This window comes from Trichechus manatus, unplaced genomic scaffold, assembly GCF_000243295.1.
Source record: "Trichechus manatus latirostris isolate Lorelei unplaced genomic scaffold, TriManLat1.0 scaffold00021, whole genome shotgun sequence".
In the NCBI taxonomy this organism is placed as follows: domain Eukaryota; kingdom Metazoa; phylum Chordata; class Mammalia; order Sirenia; family Trichechidae; genus Trichechus; species Trichechus manatus.
The window spans coordinates 12,089,402-12,110,978 of NW_004443957.1; the positions used below are offsets into that span (position 1 = coordinate 12,089,402).

Sequence of the window (21,577 nt, forward strand, 5' to 3'; positions counted from 1 at the left end):
TTCATCTGTATATACGCTAGGTGCCAAATGTTACCGTCCAAATATTCTTACCCTACCTGACTTTCCTCGGCATAATTTAGAATTTCCCAAGTTACCTTCTCTTTCACCCTGGGAAATGTGACTTCAGAGAAGAAAACTTAATTTTAATGTTGCAATGGCTTGCGTTAAGAGAGTTGGCTGTAAAATACCATGTGATTCATCCTGGAGCCAAATGTATTTATATATCATTTTATTTGCAATTGCTAGCAGTTTTCAATGGTCCAAACGGATCCTTTGATTACTGTGCATAAACAGAGGTTGACCAGAGACAGTTTCACACACATTGTACTTGCATACAAATCTGGATACACACCCTCAGTCCACCCTATATCCCCTCCCTGACATTGAAAAAGGAGGGAATAGTTCGTGTCTTTGGTTCAGGTTGCTTGGGACCTGTACCAGAGAAAAGGTTCTGCCCTTGCTAGAGTGTGAGGCCGCCTACCCCCAGAGCCCCCCTGCACTGCTCTGCCTTTCCAGGAAGTATAGGGGTTAGATATGGAGCTGCCAGTGCAGGAGCAACGTGGGAGAGCAGGAGAGCTGGGTAATAAAGATCTCTGTTGCTGTTTCTGGAGGGAGAAGGCCTGGCTCACCTAAGCAAAGTAAGATGGAAAGAAGTAACTGGAGAGTGGCTTGTCACACCCACCCAGCCTGACAGGTGAGTTAGCAAATGCTACATTGTAAGGAATTGCAAGCTATTTTCTGCAAAGTGGGTAAGGACTCTGGGATTAACGACTGTACAGTGTGATAGATGTTGCTATAGAAGGCCATAAATTACCAGCCATAAACCTGGCAAAGCTTATCCGATTGTATGATGCAGTCTGGGGCGCTGGCAGATTCCCAGCACAGTCTGAGGAGGGGTGGGGGGATGAAGAGGGCTGATGCAGAAGCCAGCAATGCATACCCCTGGCCATGGAGTACAGATGGTGAGCCTGGCAGAAGGCCAGCGTTGGAGGCTGTGGAGGCAGCAATGCTGCTGAACCGGCTCTGCCTTCTCTAAACTGCATTCCTGGATCAGAGATGCTGGAAAAGCCCAAACTAAGGCATACCCATGATCAATAGAAGGCCCCAACCTTCTACCCTTCTCTGGCTGTGCGATGAGTGGCCAAGGGGACCCTTCCCTGGACATGAGTGGTGGGATCAGATCCCAGCCATTTTTCATTTCAGGGATGGTGGGGGAAAGGGGTGGAGAGAGGACCTGGAAAGCTTCCTACTCCCAACTTCCTCTGCCAGTGCTCCTAAACCTGGTCAAGTATATCATATCTAACAGGACCACGACAAGAACACTGAAGCCATGACTGTGGCCTCAAATGCTGACCACTCTTCAGCCAGGCCTCAGTCCTGTTCACATACTCCCAAAGCCTTTCTCTTCCTCTCCAACTTGGACCATATCTCTCCTCCCCCTTTCCCTAACTGCCAATCTGGTTTTGGAGAAACAGATAAGACAATCAAAGTAGAGGAGAAAAAGAGAGAAGAGAGGAGGGGAAAAGAGAGTTGGAAGGAAGGAAAGCTGGGAGGGTCATTCACAGTAGGGAAGCAGACAAAGCTGCGGAGAGTTGCACCACCATTTCCCAAGGTCTTCTCTCCCGTCCCCCACTACAAAGTACTGCATCAAACACAACATTGATTAAGTACCAGTGGGAGATATGCAGAGATAAAATATGGAACTACCTTCTGCCTTCTTCCCTTTCAGCATTACTTGTATATACACATACACACACTTTTATACACATGTTTTTCAAAAAGTGTCTACTTACCTAATAAAATTAAAAGAACTATCTTAATGGATAATGGTCCTGCTCCTTTCCTACCTACGGTAGAACAGATGTAGAAGAGGATATGCCTAAGCAACACTGATCCTTGCGAGTCAATGTCATAAAGTAGTGAAGGCACAGCTGCCTCCTTCCAAGGACTTATGTTCTATAGAGACACAGAAGCAGATCATAGGCCCATAAATCACACGAGCTCAGCTGTGCATCACTATAAAGGGTCAGAAGCAACACTGGCCGTGAACCTAAGTATTTATTGAGCATCTGCTATGGACCAGGCACTGTGCCATCCATTGGGGATTCAGTAATGGACATAATAAACCTAGTACATTGCTCATGGAATTTGCAGAATGCTCCTTAGAAGCGAAGATGGTGAGATTTTGTCTTACGTCTTTTGGACATGTTACCAGGAGGGACCAGTCCCTGAAGAAGGACATCATGCTTGGTAAAGTAGAGGGTCAGCAAAAAAGAGGAAGACCGTCAACAAGATGGATTGACACAGTGGCTGCAACAATAGGCTCAAACATAGTAACGATTGTGAGTATGGTGCAGGACCAGGCAGTGTTTTGTTCTGTTGACCATAGGGTTGCTATGAGTTCAAACTACCTTGATGGCACTTAACAACAGCAACCAGGAATTTAGTAACCAAGTACTTTAGAGAAGTTATTGGTGCTACTCACCAGTTTCTAGCTCTCTGCCTTTTGAACACATGGCAGGATTGCACTTTCTGGCTCCCTTGTGTTTGGGTGGTGCCACATGACTTGTGAGTGGAGTTGATCTGTATCAATTGCAGGACAGAACATTTAGTTAATTGCCAGCGTGAGCCCTTCCCATGCCATGTTCAAGTTGGTGGCTACTCTATCAGCCTTGGTCCCTGTGTGACTACAATGAGCAGTTTGTCATCTGACCTGCAATGGACATGTAACATGAGCAAGAAAAAACCTTTTGCTGCTTTAAGCCGTGGAGGTTTGGGGGATCATTTGTTACTGTAACATAACCTAGTCTATCCTGACTAATACACTCCTATCAGCAACAAACACATTTATTGAGAGTTTACTGTATGCAAGGCCCTGTGCTAGGCACTGTGACTGGATTCAAACACACATAGCTTCTAATCTCTATCCTCAGGCTGCTCACGACCTGGTTGGGGAGCTAAGTTATGAACATGAAGAAGACAACCATCAATATAAACACATAGTAGATGCTCAATAAATGTGTGGTTGTTGATAGGAGTATATCAGTCAAGATAGTCTGGGTTATGGGACAGAGGTTAAGACTGAACAAAACTCAGAGGAAGAAGAGACTGCCACAGGTTGTGTGGTGAGGGAAGGCTTTATGGAGGTTTTGGACTTGAGTTGGGCCTTAAAGGGTAAATTAAGCTTAGCAACATAGACAAGAGTGCCTAGAGCATTCTGGGTGAGAGACAGCCTGAGCCACCATGCAGAGGGGACTTCCTAGAGGACAGTGTGTGCAAATCAATACCTTCACACAAGAAGTGAGAAGGCTTAGCAATAGGATGGGGCTGCCAAGGTAGAACAATTTGGAGACTGCAGATTCTAGTGGAACAGTCATCCTTGTGGGAGCTGAGGGGGGTAAAGGAAGGGGTGGGGACAAGTAGACGACCCCGAGGCCCCAGGTCCCTGGCCTGCAGTGCCGTCGGCTGCTATTGGAGACATCCTCATTTGGGGAGTTGTGTCTCCAACCAACAGCCGTTTTTTTCCCCTTGTTACCTGCAGAAGGTAATAAACTGTCACCAGAGCAAATAAACTGTGATTTACCTGAAATTTAAGGCTAAGCATTTTCCTTTATTTGCTGGCACTGTGGTGGCAGGATGGCAGTGCTGGCACAGCCGGGCCTGCTGTGTGCCACAGCGGGATTTCACTGGATAGAAGTTTAAAAAGAAATTACTTCTCTGTGACACGGTCTATCGCCCTAGGCAGGGGGTCCCAGTCAGCTTGGCAACACTCCACCTGTTTTTCCTGAAGGAGCTACAGTGTCATTTGAGAGAGTCTGGGGAAGACAAGAGGAGAGGAGGAAGTGCAATTAGAAATTCACTCAGTGTTCTCTGAGAGGCTGTATGATCACAGTGTTCTCCGGGGACCAGTAGCTCTGGCCCTTGTTCCTCTCAGCCTTATTGGGACAGTGGCTTCAGTCCCAGAAAGCAGCATCAGCATCACCATGGCCCTCACCATCACGATCGTCATCACACCACCAACGATTAAGAACATCCTGTGAGCATCAACCACAACGGTGCTGGGCAGAGCAGTTACAAAGACAGGGCTACTGCCCCTAAGAAATTTATAGTTAGTGAAGTCAGATACTTACATCAAAGCATTGTTTTTCTCTTCCTCCATAGCCATCCTCACCTCATCACCCCAAGCCTATAAACACTCCACAAACTTTCCTGTCCTTTGTTAATGATAAATCCTTTCACTTAGGATGTCTGGTTAAGTCCTACCTATTTTTCAAGACCCACCTCTTCCTTAAAGCAAGGCTTCCTCAACTCTCCAGACCAGGATAAGCCTCCCATTCCTCTGTGTTCCAAATTTATATTAATTAATTGCACCTTTATTTTAGTGCTCATTGCTCTCTAGTAATTGAGGCACATGAGTTTCCCTCCACTGGACTCTAAATCCTTCAGGAGCAGTATAAAAACCCTAGTAATGAGCCAAAGAGGGACCGTCATTCTTTCTCAAGCATGCCACCCTGGGGGTCTGAATTCATCCTCCCAGACCATACTTGGTATAATTAGGACTTCGTGTTATTCTAATCTGTCTAGCAAAGGGAGTTTGTGCAGAGGGGTGAAGGTAGATAATCTCCAAGAAGTAGGCTACAGTTGAATTGCAGAGTGCCTTGCACATAAATAAATAAGACTAGGGAATTTGGATGGAACTCCAGACACAAGAGGGAGCCAGCAAAAATTTTGGGGCAGCACCTTCAAGAAGTTTAATAATTCCTCCCTACAGTTTACCTGACGCACACCTTTCCTTATTTTAAACCATGCAGTATCCCCTTGTTCTGTTCCAACGACTGCCTCTTGGCCTATGTTTAGGTTCCACATGAGCACAATTAACGGGAATTCTGGAATTCCCGTTCTTTGAAGTGTTATCCACAATTTGTTACGATCCACAGAGTCCAATGCCTTTGCGTAGTCAATAAAACACATGTAAACGTCTTTCTGGTATTCTCTGGTTTCAGCCAAGATCCATCCGACATCAGCAATGATATCCCTCGTTCTACGTCCTTGCCGAATCTGGCTTGAATTCCTGGCAGTTCCCTGTTGATATACTGCTGCAACCATTTTGAATTATCTTTAGCAAAATTTTACTTGTGTGTGATATTAATGATGTTGTTCAATTATTTCTACATTTCTATTGGATCACCTTGATTTGGAAGGGGCACATACATGGATCTCTTCCTGTTGGTTTGCCAGGTAGCTGTCACCCAAATTTCTTGGCACGGAAGAGTGAGTGCTTCCAGCATTGCATCCGTTTGCTGAAACATCTCAGCTGGTATTCTGTCAGGTCCTGGAGCCTTCTTTTTAGCCAATGCCTTCAGTGTACCTTGGACTTCTTTCTTTAATACCATCGGTTCTTGATCATTTGCTACCTCCTGAAATGGTTGATCATAAACTAATTCTTTTTGGTACAGTGACTCTGTGTATTCCTTCCATCTTCTTTTGATGCTTCCTTCATCTTTCAATATTTTGCCCATAGAAACCTTCAATATTGCAACTCGAGGCTTGAATTTTTTCTTCAGTTCTTTCAGCTTGAGAAATGTCGAGCATGTTCTTCCCTTCTGGTTTTCTAACTCCAGGTCTTTGCACGTTTCATTATAATACTTCAGTTTATCTTCTTGAGTTGCCTTTTGAAATCTTTGGTTCAGCACTTTTACTTCATCATTTCTTCCATTCTCTTTAGCTACTCTACTTTCAAGAGCAAGTTTCAGAGTCTCTTCTGACATCCATTTTGATCATTTCTTTGTTTCCTATCTTTTAAATTACCTTTTGCTTTCTTTATGTACTAAAATAAAGGTGCAGTTAGTATGAATCTGAAGCACAGAAGAAGGGGAGACTTATCTTGGTCTGAAGAGTTGAAGAAGGCTTCAAGGAAGAGGTGACATTTAAGCTGGGTATTGAACAATAGGTAGGATTTAACCAGACATTCTAAATGAAAGGATTTCAAGTTTTTCTTCAGGAAAGGTGTGCATCAGGGTTGTATCCTTTCACCATACTTATTCAGTTTGTATGCTGAACATATAACCCGAGAAGCTGGATTATATGGAGACTAATACGGCATCAGGATTGGAGGAAGACCCATTAACAACCTGTGATATGCAGATGACACAGCATTGTTTGCTGAAAGTGAAGACGACTTAAAGCACTTACTAATGAAGATCAAAGAATGCATTCTTCAGTATGGATTACATCTCAACGTAAAGAAAACAGAAGTTCTCACAACTTGACCAATAAGCAACATCATGATAAACAGAGAAAATATCGAAGTTGTCAAGGGTTTCATTTTACTTGGATCCATAATCAACACTTATGAAAACAGTAGTCAAGAAATCAAACAAGATACTGCATCGGGCAAATCTGCTGCAAAAGACCTCTTTAAAATGTTAAAAAGGAAAGATGTCACTTTGAGGACTAAGGTGCCCCTGACCCAAGCCATGATGTTTTCAATAGCCTCATATGCATGCAAAAGCTGGACAATGAATAAGGACGACAGAAGAAGAATTAATGCCTTTGAATTATGGTATTGGCAAAGAATATTGAATATATCATGGACTGCCAGAAGGAGGAACAAATTTGTCTCAGAAGAAGTACAGCCAGAGCACTCGTTAGAAGTGAGGATGGTGAGACTTCGTTTCACATACTTTGGATGTGTTATCAGGAGGGATTTGCCCCTGGAGAAGGACATCATGCTTCACAGGGTCAGTGAAAAAGAAGAAGACCCTCAACAAGATAGATTTTCACAGTGGCTGCAACAATGGGCTCAAACATAGCAATATGATGAGGATGGTGAAGGAGCGGGCAGTATTTTATTCTGTTGTACATGGGGTCGCTATGAATCTGAACTGACTCGACAGCACCTAACAACAGTAACAGTTTGCCTGGGAAGTTATGTTTTTTTGCTTCTTTTCTCAGTCCTTGGGTTCCCAGAGGCCTGTTTTAGGAGTGTACTAGGTCTGGGAATGTGATCATTTTTTTCTTTTGACCAAGTGGCCTGAGGATTCACTTGTCTCTGTCTTACCCCATGTGAGTTCCATTTCAGAGATCTCCCTGTTGACTAACTCCCAGGGATTCTCAATCACCCTTTCCATGATTTACCTGCTGCAATATTAGAAACTTGGGAGGCTCTCCTTTCCTCTTCCTTAGGCATCGGGCACGACCCCACACAACTCTCAGTCAGTGTGCATGCTGTTATTGTTGTTGGGTGCCATCGAGTTGATTCCGACTCATAGCAACACCGTGTGACAGAGCAGAACTGCTCCACAGGATTTTCCTGGCTGTAATCTTAATAGAAGCTTGAGGCATTGAAACCCTTTGTAGGGCTGGGGACGACTAGGAGTTTGGAGATGAGGGTCTGGGGACAAGGCTGTCAGTCCTCACACTGGTTTTCCCCATTACAGGGAACAATGCTGTATACATTGCCATTTCTGTGGAGGGCCATGTAAAGACTCTGAGTTTTCAGAACCTATCATATAATGCTGTTCCATATATTGGCCGTTTCCCGTGCTATGCCTTGACTGTCAGTCACAGCAGAGCAGCACTGAGAGGGAAATCCACGGCTCCAAACACTACATTCCAGAGCCTATTAGAAATGAGTTTGAAATTTTTCTGCAGGAGTATATTATCCATGCCATTGCTCGTGCAGATAACTAAGAAAGGAGTATCAATATTCCACATAGTAACTGTGTGACCTTGAGCAAGTAACTTGACCTCTCTGAGCCTCAGCTTCCTCCTCTGTAAGGTAAGGGAACAATTGCCTTGAAAATTGTAGCATACAGGAAATGAAGACCTAGCTCAGTGCCTAGCATGTGCTACATGCTTAGTATATGTTAGCTCTCTTTATTAGAAGTAGATAGATACAGATCTCTTGAGTCTGTGTTGTTGTTGTGTGCCATCGAGTCGATTCTGACTCATAGCCACCCTACAGGACACGGTAGAACCGCCCCACAGGGTTTCCTAGGCTGTGATCTTTATGGGAGCACATTACCAGGTCTTTTCTCTGGAGAGCAACTGGTGGGTTCAAACTTCTGACCTTTTGGTTAGCAGCTGAGCACTTAACCATTGAGCCGCCAGGGCTCCTCTTGGGTTTACAGTGGCTGAGAAAGTCTGGCCCCGTGGGAGAGTTGAGTAGGGATCACTTGTCAAATGTAGGAAGTGGGAGCCAGGGTGGAGCTTGCAGCCTTGTTAAGAGAACCAGGAGTGGATTCTGGTGAAAGCCGGAGACAGAGAGGGAGGGGTAAGGACAGTTTAACTAGATAGATAACTAGATAATAGCAAGATGAAGGGGCCAGTGGAGAAGGTAAATAAGATTGATAAAAGAGATTAAAAAGGAGGGGAACCTGCGCTTGGCAGGGGAATATAAATAGACTAGAATATCAACAGGCTAGAGGCTGTGGATAGAAACGGACCATAAAACAGAATAGACAGAAAGTATAAACAGTGCAAATAGCCCAAAGGATAGAATATGAAAATGACACAGGCAGATACATGGGAAGCATTACCTAGACAGAGATCGCTGAATAGCAGGAAGCAAAGAGATGAATGTGTCACCGCTGTGGGGACTGAGGATGAATGAGAAAAGGGAGAAAGGCGTCCAGGCAGGGTGTGGAAGGAGACCCCAGGCAGCAGCCCTTCTCTGGTTTCCTGCCTCCAGCTTTGGTCTCCGGCCCCTAAACAGCTTCAGTGATATGGTTTAATGAGGAGATTCCTGGAGTTGACCTAAAATTAAAACAAATGGAAATCCTGTTGGGATTTTTGTCACCCTCTCTGCACTTGCCATTGAGAGGAATTTAAATGAGAGCCAGCCTGGCAATTAGTGTGTCATCCTGGGGCTGGCGAACACGGAGGACGACTTCTAAGGGTTCTGATGCTAGAGCAAGGTTGCAGGGCTGTGCCCGGCCCCAGGGGAGCTGGGGTCCGTCTGGGCAGAAGCCCTGCCCTCCTTCTTCCAGGAACCCCTGCTGCCATCCGAGGCCTTGCCTTGGCTCACCTCACAGACAGGTGCACTTTTGTTTTTACCGCAGCCACAGGGGGACCTCCAACTGACAAGGGGGCCTCATCCCTGCCCTGGGCTTTTTATTCATAGAACTGTCTCAACTGAGCAAAAATAACTTGGAATCCTTCATCACTTCCCACTATACCAAACCAGTTGCCATGGAGTTCACTCCAACTCATGGCAACCCCATGTGTGTCAGAGTAGGGTTTTCAATGTGCTCCATAGGGTTTTCAACGGCTTATTTTTAGGAAGTAGATAGCCAGGCCTTTCTTCCAAGGTGCCTCTGGGTGGACTTGAACCATCAGCGTCTAAGGTAGCAATCAGTGTGTTAACCATCTGCACTACTCAGGGCCTCCTACTTCATACCATAAACCCAAATCAAATCCGTTGCTGTTGTTTCCGATTCATAGTGACACTATGGCGCAGTGGTGAAGCACTCGGCTGCTAACAAAAGGTTGGCAGTTTGAACCCAGCAGCAGCTCAGTGGGAGAAAGATGTGGCAGTCTGCTTCTCTAAAGATTACAGCCTTGGAAACTCTATGGGGCAGTTCGACTCTGTCCTATAGGGTTGCTATGAATTGATGACTTCCCACCATAAGTCGTCCTTATTCAGGGTTAGAGAACGAGAGGAGTCTGTTCACCTTTCTTTCCTTCCTCCCTCCCTCCCTCCCGCCTTCGTTCCTTCCTGCATTTAAAATTTATTAACCATATAAACCAAAACCAAATCTGTTGCTGTTGAGTCAATCTGACTCATAGAGATTCTATGGGACAGAGTAGAATTGCCCGCCAGGGTTCCCAAGGCTGTACTTTTCGCAGAAACAGCCTGTCACATCTTCCTCCTGCTGACAGGCTGGTGAGTTCGAATCGCCAACCTTTCACTTCACAGCCGAGTGCTTAACCACTTCAGCACCAAGGCTCCTTATGAAGCATATAAAAATCAGACAAATCAAACCCGTTGCGGTCAAGTTGATTCCAACAGAGTGGAACTGCCCCATAGAGTTTCCAAGGAGTGCCTGGTGGATTTGTACTGCCGACCTTTTGGTTAGCAGCCATAGCACTTAACCACTACACCACCAGGGTTTCCATGAAGCATATAGCATCATTGTATAACACAAGGCATTCTATAAGTGCTGCAGGAGAGCTACAGACTCTAAAAACGATGAGGATTAAAAGGCAGGAAGGGAAGGCTGGTGAGCCTTGAGGAGGGCTTGAAGGCTGGGCAGGTTCACTAGCGGAAGATGGGTGAGAAAAGCATCCAGGCAGAGGGGCAGGCCTGAGCAAGAAAACAAAGGACGCATCCATCACCCATTCAAACTAATGCCTTGGCTGATTCTCCCATCACTCAAACTATCCTCTGAACTTCTCTTAGAATTGTCTTTAAGGCTAGTTAATGAGCCACACAATAATAGCAGTCTTATTACATTATAATCACACCGTGCACATGGTATAAACCCTCCTTCCTTTTGTAACTTTCAGCACAAGAAAGCTTATGGTATTCTTTTCAGCCCCTTTCAAAGAAGCCATTTCGTGACTTACTTTTTCTCCCCTTCAACATTGTCCATGATGTTTATTTTCAGCTGGTCTTATTTGCATAAGAGGAGGGGGGAAGTGGGGTGCATGTGTGTGCATGTATGCGCATGTGCGTGTGTTCGAGGTCAAAACAAGATTAGCGTTGTACCTAGCGCACACCATTGTATGACATGTGAATCTATTGACCCCAATTGCTTTTTAAATTCTCACTACCGTCTTTCAGTCGCAAGGTGGGGGGCTCTTACATATTCTTACAGAAAGAATGGAGCCATACGAATCCTCAGGAGGTCTCTGCTTTGAAAACAATAACTGAGCGGAAAGGTGAGCAGTTCTGATTGACGGTAAGTAAGCTTTCCTTCCAGGTTTCCAAGTCGGAACTCTGCCAGTCTTGCCATCAGGGTTGAAAGCTCAGTGGAGCAAGCTTGAGCTGACAGCTGCTTTTTAAAAATCAACAGAAATGTCTGCATGGTTCTGCGGCCGACCCAGGCTTTGCAAAGATGGCTGTGGCCATCACTGTAGGAATAGCCTCATCTGGGACTGAGGAGGAGAGGGCTCCCTCGTCTTCCCCATCTGTCCAGGTCTGCCCCAGCGCCTTTTCCTCCGGAGCAGGGACCATCTGATGATGTGTCGTGAATGTATCAAGAGCAGCTTCCAGTGCCAGCTCCATGCCTCCCCACAGGGGTTTCATCTGAGCGGATAACGGATACTTCCTTGGCAGAGGGGCTGAAATCTCTTGGCAAAGAAACGAAGGTCCCAGCTCATCAGAAATTCTATCTTCAGCAGCCATGAGCAGATGGATTGGGCTTCTTGGGGTCAAGCATGTGCACTTGTCCATCTCCATCTCCGAACTGGGTTGAAAAAGAATTCATAGATAGAAAATAGTGAGGAATCCTTTCGGCAGCATGCAGTGGCTAGGAAATGTGGTGGGGGCTCTGATCTTGTTGCAGGTCATCCATGCCCAGGGCTCCTTGCCTTGGTTTTCCAGTAATGCACCTCTGGAGTCTTTTGAGCAATTTATCTCACCTCTCTGGGTTTCCATTTGTAAAATGACAGTGATTGCATGAGATAATCAGGTTTATTGTGTTGGTGGCAGGCATAAAGTGACATCTTGTTGTTATTGGCTGCTGTTGAGTTGACTCCCAACTCATGGCACAATAGGATCAGATCATTGTGATCCATAGGGTTTCCATTGTCTTATTTTTTTGTAGCTTGCCAGGCCGTTCTTCCTAGTCTGTCTTAGTCCAGAACAGAAGCCTCCACTAACAGACAGGTGGTGGTTGTGCTTGAGGTGCATTGGCTAGGAATCAAACCTGGGTCTCCCTCATATAAGGCAAGAATTCTACCGCTGAACCATCACTGCCCCCATAAAGTGGCATGACCCCCATTAATAATGGACGATGAGGCTAGTAACTCAGTAACAACCCATTATTTTCCATCATGTTCTAGTAGTGGGCAAGCTTGGGCTAATCCATCCATATCTACATTTTGGTGACTGACAGCCCATATTTGGGACATAGGGTGTCAGAATTAGAGATATTATCTCTTGTCCTGAACTAGAGCAAAATCAGTTGGCTCCCAGGAGCCAGAATCTAAGACTCATTAAAAGCTTCAACCAACTAAACTCTCAAATTCTGGGTGGGACCAGGAAAAGATTCTCTTCCTGTCTGCAAAGTCTTAAAACAAAAGCTGGACAATATTCTGAAATATTATCTCGTGGATTTTCCTTTATGGGTAATTTCTTTTTCCCTACAATGCTTTAAAATGAGACTACGAGGTTGAGAGTAAGTGCCCCAGGACAACAAAGAACCTCTGCAGAATCCAGACTCAGCCTCTTAACTTTGAGTTCTTAAACGCTAAGGCTTGCTATGGCAACACGAGGGACTTACTATAGTTATTATTCCATTATTGTTGTTTTAATAAAAAAACTTAGCTTTCACTATCAAGAGAAAAGGCTGGTGATCTCTCAGAGTTTATACCACAGAAGGCAGGAAATGCCTAAGGCTGTAATGACAGGTTTCCCATCAGACAGAGGAGAAAAGAACCTTTACTGGGTTTGGGGAAGAAGCCTGAAGAAGATGGAAGTGCCAAAAAATTTCAGTGGAACTGTAGGCCATTCTCCATGCCCCACCTTGAGGTTGAAAATCTGGGAGGGGGTGGTGGAGAACTCCATGCAGAGAGTAGAGGGGCCTTGACCATGCATCCTGCCTGAACCACCAGACCCAGGGGCTCACACCATTATGGGGGTGAGCGTGGTAGATAGAGGGGATGGCAGGATACATGTGAGCAGAGAGAGGGCCTGAGGAAATAACTCCTTCACTGCCGCTGCCCACCGAGGCTCTGTTGGCTCCTGAAGGGCATGGAGGAGATGGGTTATGCCTGAGTATAACCCAGAAAGCGGCTACAAGTTGAGAGCCAGGAGGCCCAGCAGAGCAGCTAGGGGCTGGAGGGCCTAGGCAGGCAGGGGCTCAGCAGCTGTTGGACCCTCAGACGGTCATAGTGCCTGCCAGAGCTGAGGTAGGAGTCCATACAGCAGGGGGAGCGAACTGTGCTAGCCCAGAGCAATGGCCAAGTGTGCCACAAGAATAACATGACACCCAGCAGCAGGCACGAGCAAAGAAGAAACCTTGGACCAGAAACTCCTCCCCTGATGCTAAGATCATACAAAATTACCACCCCTGCCAACATTCTGGTGTCTAGAGCACCCCACAGAGGGTGAGAAAGTGACTGGGAGTGGGTCAGCAGATCCAAGGAACCTCGTGGGTCAGAAGAGGAGGGACCAGGGAGACTGCATGGTCCAGCCAATGGAGGCCATAGTGGGACTATGGTCGACTCAGAAGGTGCAGCAGAGATCGAGGCTAATGCTCAATGAACAGGAAAAGCCAACAAACCTCAGTGGAAGCAAGCAAGGGTGAGAACGGCTCAGAGACGAGCGGTCCTTCTCTTCATCTACCCCACCCTTCTCGTCTCTGGCTGTGCCTGGGCTGCCTCAGTGAGGGTCAAGCCACTGACCTGGATTCAGAAAAAGGAAGGGACATCTCCAGGGGCTAAGATAGTTCATGCAAAGATCTCAGAACTGATTAATCCAATTCAGACAAATATGTGCTGCAGTGAAGTGTGAGATGGACCAGTGCTCAAGGAAGTACCAGCTCAACCTGCAACATCGTGACACACCAAAGGAGCCAATACACAGAGGCCACGTTGTGTGGGGATATAGCCTGGGTCTGGAAGTCCTAGGGTTTCTCCAAACGCCAGCTATGTGGCCTGGGCACCTTTCCTGATCCCCGGAACCTTGGATACCTCATGTATAAAAGAGGATGATAATCCAAACCTTGAAAGGTGGCTTGCCAAGTTTGAATGTATAATGTACGAAAAATGCCTACCTCATGGCAAATACTAAAAACACTGAAAGAGAAAATAATAAATACTTGCCATCTTATTCTCACTCGTCTTTCTCACCACCCATCTGTCAGTTCTTCATACTGTGGTGGCTTGCACGTTGCTATGATGCTGGAAGCTATGCCACCAGTATTTCAAATATCAGCAGGGTCACCCATGGTGGACAGGTTTCAGCAGTGCCTCCAGACTAAGACAGACTAGGAAAAAAGGCCTGGCATTCTACTTTGGAAAATCAGCTAATGAAAACCCTGTGGATCACAACAGAAGATTGTCTGATATAGTGCTAGAAGATGAGCCCCCTAGATTGGAAGGCACTCAAAATACACAATGGCTGCAACCATGGAATTAAGCATACCAACAATCAAGAAAATGGTGCAGGACCGGGCAATGTTTCATTCTGTTGTACATGAATGAGGTTGCTGTGAGTCGGAGCTGACTCAATGGCCACTAACAACATCATCAACAGCAACAATACCCTTATTCTCCAACCCCTTTATGACTCAAGGCACAGAAGCCTAGGATCTTCTGGTTCACAGACAACTTTGGCTGGTATCAACGTTTTCATTTTTCTAATGATAAGAACAATAATAATAAAAAGAAGTTCTCTACATTCTTACTAGCCTACAGCCTCATTTTTTTTAACACCAGCTCAATTTATTTTAGGCTTTGGGGCTCGTACTAATTAGCACAGCTGAATATATATTAACTGCAAATGAACTTCCCTTCGTCTCCCTCCCAACTGTCAGTGCCCAGCTCCAATTACGGATGCTTTGAAATTTTCTCCACAAGTGCACAGTAGCGGCCTCAGCCGGGGCGCGTCTTCACATGTAATCAGTTTGCTGGCTTCCTTTAGCTGCCTCCTGCTAGGTAATACTGATAATAGCAACCATGACATGTTTTCAGTTCATGGATTCTGGTCATGTCACTCAGGCAGCAAGCCTCACGATCGGGAAGGTCTTTAAAGTCTCAGAGCTGGGTAATTGAGGGTTTACAAAGTGCCAGGCATATTCTGAGGGCTTTACTTGTGTTAACTCATTTAGTCCTCTTAACACAAACTCGGGAGGTAAGTGTGGTTATCCACATTTTACAGACGAAAAATCAGAGGCACGGGGAATGGGGGAGGGCTAGGGCATTGGCCTAACATCATATAACTCATGAATATAGAACAAGGATTTGAACTCAACCACTCAAACTTAAGCACTCAGTTTGTTAGCTGCCACTGCAGCAAAAGTGGTTGCTGAAGTGGTTCTGAAACAAAATTAAAAGATCTTAGGAAAAAATGTTGCATTTACCTTGTGACAAGAGTATTGAAAAAGCATGGTCTGATTAATTCTCACAGTAGCCCTAAAAATGTAACTATTATTATTCCCATTTTATGGATGAGAAATCTGAGTGATAGAGAGGTTATATAACCTGAATGAGGTCCCGCAGATCCTAAGTCTCCGAGCTGAGATTCAAAGTTGTGTCTTTCTGATTCCCAAACCTCTGGTCTTTCTGGCTCAAAAGACAGGGAGGACCTTTAATGTCATGTATTATACCGTCCTATCTATGAGTCGGAATCGACTAGATGGCAATGGGTTTGGGTTTTTTTCTTTTGGTTATCTAGACAAAAAGGAGCCCTGGTAGCAGAACAGTTAAGTGCTTGGCTGTTAACTGAAAGATAGATGGTTCCACCCCACCCAGTGGCTTTGCAGAGAAAAAACTGAAGATCTGCTTCTATAAAGATTAAACCTAAAAACTCATTGCCGTCGAATTGATTCTGACTCATTGCAACCCTAAAGGACAGAGTAGAGCTGCCCCACAGGGTTTCCAAGGCTGTAATCTTTACGGAAGCAGACTGCCACATCTTTTTCCCTCGGAGCAGCTAGGGAGTTTGAACCACCAACCTTTCGATTAGCAGCCAAGTGCTTAACCAGTGTGCTACCAGGGCTCTTCTGTAAAGATTACAGTCTAGGAAGCCCTCTGGGGCAGTTTGACTGTCACATGGGGGTGCTATGAGTAGAAATTGACTCGACAGCACCTAAAACAATACCATCTAGGCAGAAACTGCCCACAGAACATCACTGGTAAATGGTCTTTGTTTGAGTATCTCCAGTTGCTGAGAGCCTGTTTCCACCTGGGCAACCTCTTCCTTCCTTCTTCTTTCTTTCTTTCCTTCCTTCCTTCCTTCCCATCATTAATTAAGCAGTCTAGAACAGTGTTTTCTAACTATTTCCATATCACAGCACACATAAAGAAGAGTTGCCACATACTGGATGAAAGGGCTAGGCTGCTTAGGTTTCCAGTAGCCAGGAATGACGTAAGTGCAGAGGTGTACAAAAGCTTGGACACACCTGTAAAACTCACCTGGAAGACATAATTAAGAAGCTTTGGTCCAAAAGAGGAGACTGATAAGCAACGAGGCAATTTGAATACAGTATAGTGTGTTCTAGGATGAGGTGAGTACAGGACTGTAGAAGAACATGGGAGAGATAGTGAATCTAGTCTCAGATATTCAGGGAAGCTCCCAAAGAAGAGAAGTTTTCTAAGATGTGATCTGACAGGTTGATTTCAGCCTAGGAAGAGATGGATGCTGGGTATGAGGACATCTAAGGCAAAAAGAATCCCATCTAGAGTTGCTGTTGCTCCACATACACCTTAATTGTCTTTTTACTTCTCTGTTCTTTATTGCCCCTTTGTTTCTTCTCTCCCCTCCTCTTGTCTGGACCTCTTTACTTATTCTTGGATGAAAGAATGACAATGGCTGGTATCTTGAGCCTATAACAGCTCCTCACAAAAGACCCTGCTTGGTTAATCTAAGGTGAACAAGTGACCGACATCTTTTTGGAGTACGTTCCAGAAGCTTTGCTTGAGGAGAGTGATAGCGCCACTGTTTTCTGGTCATGTCACTCAGGCAGTGAGACTCATGATTGGGAAGGTCTTTAAAAGATGGGATAAACCCTGTGGCTGAAACAACGTGGAGTCGCTCTGTGGTTACTCTGGACATGGTGACCACAGCCCTAGAGAATAACAGAGGCTGGGGTACGGCAGTTCCTTCCTTACGTACCAAATGTGCCTTAAATAATGAAACACCAGCAATAGCCCATCAGTATTCTACAGCTCTGTGGGAAGTGGTTTCATATACAGCTCTTTATTTTCTCAAACATTCTAGTCTGACATTTATTTCACAACCAAATACCAAAGACTTATTTCTCTACAAAGCCTGCATTATGTCAACATGATTTTTCCTTCAAGAAAACGTACCCATAAACAAATCATTGAATGAAAAAAGAAAACACTCTGTGGTCCAGCACGGCATCACCACAGAAATTCCAGCTCATAGCAGTGGCTGGCCTAGGACACGTCTAGCATATGGTGGGTTCTGACTCTCAATAAATACTTGTTAAATTAATTGAATTAAGGAAAGCTGAGTGGAATAATAAAGAGGAGGTAGGCTTTGGGCTCAAACAGATCTAGGTTTGAGTCCCAACTCTCTCTCTTGTCTAGCTGAGAGACCTTGAATAAATTGTTTAATCCCTTTGAGCTTCAGATTTCTTTTTTGTAAAATTAGGGGGAAAAATAAAACACCTGGCTCACAGATGAGGATTAAATGTAAGTGTCTAGCTCAGTACTTGACACATAACAAAACCCAAAAAACAAACCCACTGCCATCAAGTAGATTCCGACTCCTCGCGACCCTATAGGACAGAGTATAACTGCTGCATAGGGTTTCCAAGGCTGTAAATCTTTACAGAAGCAAACTGCCAGATCTTTCTCCCATGGAGTGGCTAATGGGTTCAAACCACCGGTCTTCCATTTAGCAGCTGAGTGCTTAACCACTGTGCCACCAAAGCTCCTTTGGCACATAACAGATACGAGAAAACAACAGCTCTTTCTTCTTCCCCCAAAGTGGCCTTCCCAACCAAGCTGTGTAGCACATTACATTATTCATCAATCAAAGCAAGAACCAAAGACTTCTGAACCTAATGTAAAAAGCAATGGCTCTTAATTCTGGTCACACCAAAACAACCACTTGAGCATTTTTTTAAATATCAGAGTCTGGACCCCCAACCCGAGAATTTGATTTAATTGTTCAGGGGTGGAACCTAGGAAAAAATATTTTTTAAAAGTTACCCAGGTGATTCTAGTGTGCAGAAGGATGAGAAGCACTGGACTAGAAATAGAAAACTGCCCACTCTGCTCTGGGCTGATCAGCCTGTGCAGAATACTGCATTCCATTCAGGTACTACCAAGAGGGCCAAAAACAAAACTGTGGGTCTATGAGCACAGTGAAGGGAGTTAAACTTCCTATGCCGTAAAGAGAAGAGATAAGAATGGGGAGTGATTGGTCTGACCAGTTGGAGATAGCTGGGAGCAGCTGATCAGTTCTTTGAAGTGTTGTATAAAGAGGGATTGGACTCGTCCTGCGTGGTCTGGAGAGGTCGAGCTCTCTGAATCGGGGGTTCAAGTCAGATATGGGCTGACTTTAGAGGGAGTGAGTTTACAGTCACTGGAGGAATTCAAGTAGACATTACGTGACCAGTTGATGAGGATGAAGAGGAGGGGATTCAAACATTAAACAAACAGTTGGATGAGACGTTAATGGCCCCTCTCCACACTAAAATCCTGTATTTTATAGTTTGTGGCGATAGCTGTGTAATTAAGTTCTGGGTGATTTCTTTGGGCAAAGATACTTACAAAGTGAATGGATGAAAAAATTCAAGTCATCATTCTCTGTGTGTCTCGAGAGGCTGGGGCCCTCCTGGTCAATGGGCTTAAGTGAACATGTCCTTGAGACATACCGGAAGCAAGCTCGCCATTCCTGAAAGCTGCAGCCAAAAGGTCATAGACTCATCACATAGTGTGGCTGATGGGGTTATCAAAATCATTTAGACCAGTGGTTTCTGAGATTTTTTTTAAAGTGCTGAAACCTCCTTTCTCCTCCCTTTTGTCAAACAAGTCCTACATGGAAATTTAATATATGATAAATAGAATGAAGTGTGTGGTTATCTCCATCCCCCTCATGATGCCATCTGTGGCCCATAAGAGATCGGCTTATGGCCCTAGAATCCCATAGTATATGATTTGAAAACCACAATTATGTAAACCAACCCTCTCTTTTTACATATGTGTAAACTGGAGCATGGAATGTCTAAGTAATTTGATCAGGGTCACACAGCTACTGAGGCCAGAGTTGGTCCAAACCCAAGTCCTCATTCTTGGGCCCAGTTCCTTTCCCACTAGCCCACACTAGCATCATTAACTAGGGATGAGAATGGTTCCAGCCATGGCTCTATGGCCAGCTCTTGGACATTTAGCTATGACAATGACAATGCATAGATAACCCAAAGAACTCATTTCAGTCAAAATGTCAGCCTTCTCCCCAGGGGGCAGTGATATCACTGAGGGGTGGGAGGGCACAGACTACCCCTCTAGCACTGTCAGTCACCAAATGACTCCAGGGTTGGTAGCAGTGGCAGGCCACCATGGGAGGGGCTGCCAAGGCAGTGGCATCACTAGGGTTGATGTCACCCATCACCTAGTATGGTAACTCGTCACCCCCCACCCCATCACCCACCATTAAGGTGCAGGCGGTTAGGCCACGGCATCTGCTATTGGGTGGAGAGAAGGGTCTCCATCATGGCCAGTGGGAGAGGGGAGGAGCTGCAGGGAGCTGCAGAGGGTGGGCTGGGAGGGGTGGGGCCAGCCCGCTTAGCCTACAGGTGAGGGGGTTCACCACCCTGCCTCACCTATGGGGGGCTGGTGGCACCATGAATTACCACAGTGAGTGACACAAACCCTAGTGACGCTACTGCCAGGGGACCCATTCTGTGTTCCGGTGGTGGGATGCACTGAATTTGACAGCTTTTTGCTCAGTGTTCCAGTGACCAAGGCCTTCTGTTTGCCCAGTGACCAGCTAATTTGACAAAGCACACTTAACTGTTTGCCATCATTTCACTAGTTTGGGTATCAATTTTCTCTTCTTTCTTTGGCCATAAAATTGGGAAAGGGGTATGAGAACTTGCACCAAAAGGCAGATAATAGGGTGAAGAAGAAGATTCTAAGAACACATGGGAAATTTTAAAAGTAAATACGGAAGCTTTGAATAATTGGAGGTACAACTGCAAAGTTTTTCCAACCATTTACTCACTCACTCACTGACTAGCTCATTTATAGAGCACCTATCAAAATGTTGAAGTGGTTAAGGATTTCATTTTACTCGAATCCAGAATCAATTGCCATGGAAGCAGCAGTCAAGTAATCAAACAACATATTGCAATGGGCAAATCTGCTGCAGAAAGACCTCTTTAAAGTGTTAAAAAGCAAAGATGTCACTTTGAGGACTAAGGTGTGCCTGACCCAAGCTATTTTCAATAGTCTCACATGCATGCGAAAACTGGACAATGAATTAAGAAGACGGAAGAAGAATTGGTGCATTTGAATTATGGTGTTGGTGAAGAATATTGAATGTGCTATGGACTGCCAGAAGAATGAATAAATCTATCCTGGAAGAAGTACAGCCAGAACACTCCTTAGAAGCAAGGATGGCAAGATTTTGTCTCATGTACTTTGGACATATTATCAGGAGGGACCAGTTCCTGGAGAAGGACATCATGCTGGGTAAAGCAGAGGGTCAGGAAAACCAGGAAGACCCTCAGTGAGATGGATTGACACAGTAGCTGCAACAATGGGCTCAAACATAGCAATGATGTAAGGACGGCACAGGACCGGGAAATGTTTCATTCTGTTGTACATAGGGTCGTTATGAGTCGAACCGACTTGATAGCACTTAACAACAACAACATCGTGTTCTAGGCGGTATTTTTTTTTTTTAATTTTTTTTTTATTGTACTTTAGATGAAGGTTTACAGAGCAAATCATTTCTCATTAAACAGTACACATATTGTTTTATGACATTGGTTAACAACCCCATGACATGTCAACACTCTTCCTTCTCGACCTTGGAGGACTTTTTTTTTGGTGGAAATATACATAGCCAAAGTTACACCATTTCCAAAGTTTCTACGTGTATAATTCAATGACATCAATTACATTCTTCAGTTGTGGTGCTATTCTCACTATCCTTTTCAAAATTACTCTGTCACCATTATCTTCAACTCACTGCCCCCTAGGCTTCCCATCAAACCTCTTGAGTTGCTGTTATCAATTTGATCTCACATAGATAATTTTTTTTTTTTTGTATCTTAGATGAAGGTTTGCAGAACAAATAGCTTCTCATTAAACAGTACACACATTGCCCTATGACAATGGTTAACAACCCCACGACATGTCAACATTGTCCCTTCTCAACCTTGGGTTCCCTATCACCACCTTTCCTGTCCCCTCCTGCCTTCCAGTCCTTGTCCCTGGACTGCTGCGCCTCATTAGTCCCATTTTGTTTTATGAGGCTGTCCAATCCCTGCCTGAAAGGTGAACTTTGGCAGTAACTTCACCACTAAGCTAAAAGGGGGTCCAGGGGCCATACTCTCGGGGTTTTTCTCCAGTCTGTCAGGCCAGTAAATCTGGTGCTTTTTTTGTGTGTGAATTAGAATTTTGTTCTACATCCTTTTCCAGCTCTGTCCAGGACCCTCTGCTGTGATCCCAGTCAGAGCAGTCAGTGGTGGTAGCTGGGCACCAT

The 21,577-nt window shown here is 45.0% G+C and overlaps 1 protein-coding gene across 2 annotated transcripts in view; it reads right to left on the reverse strand.

The window, feature by feature from the left end:
- TNR (tenascin R) overlaps positions 1 to 21,577 on the reverse strand; it is a 497,374-nt gene that overhangs the window by 278,655 nt on the left and 197,142 nt on the right. The window lies entirely within an intron of this gene.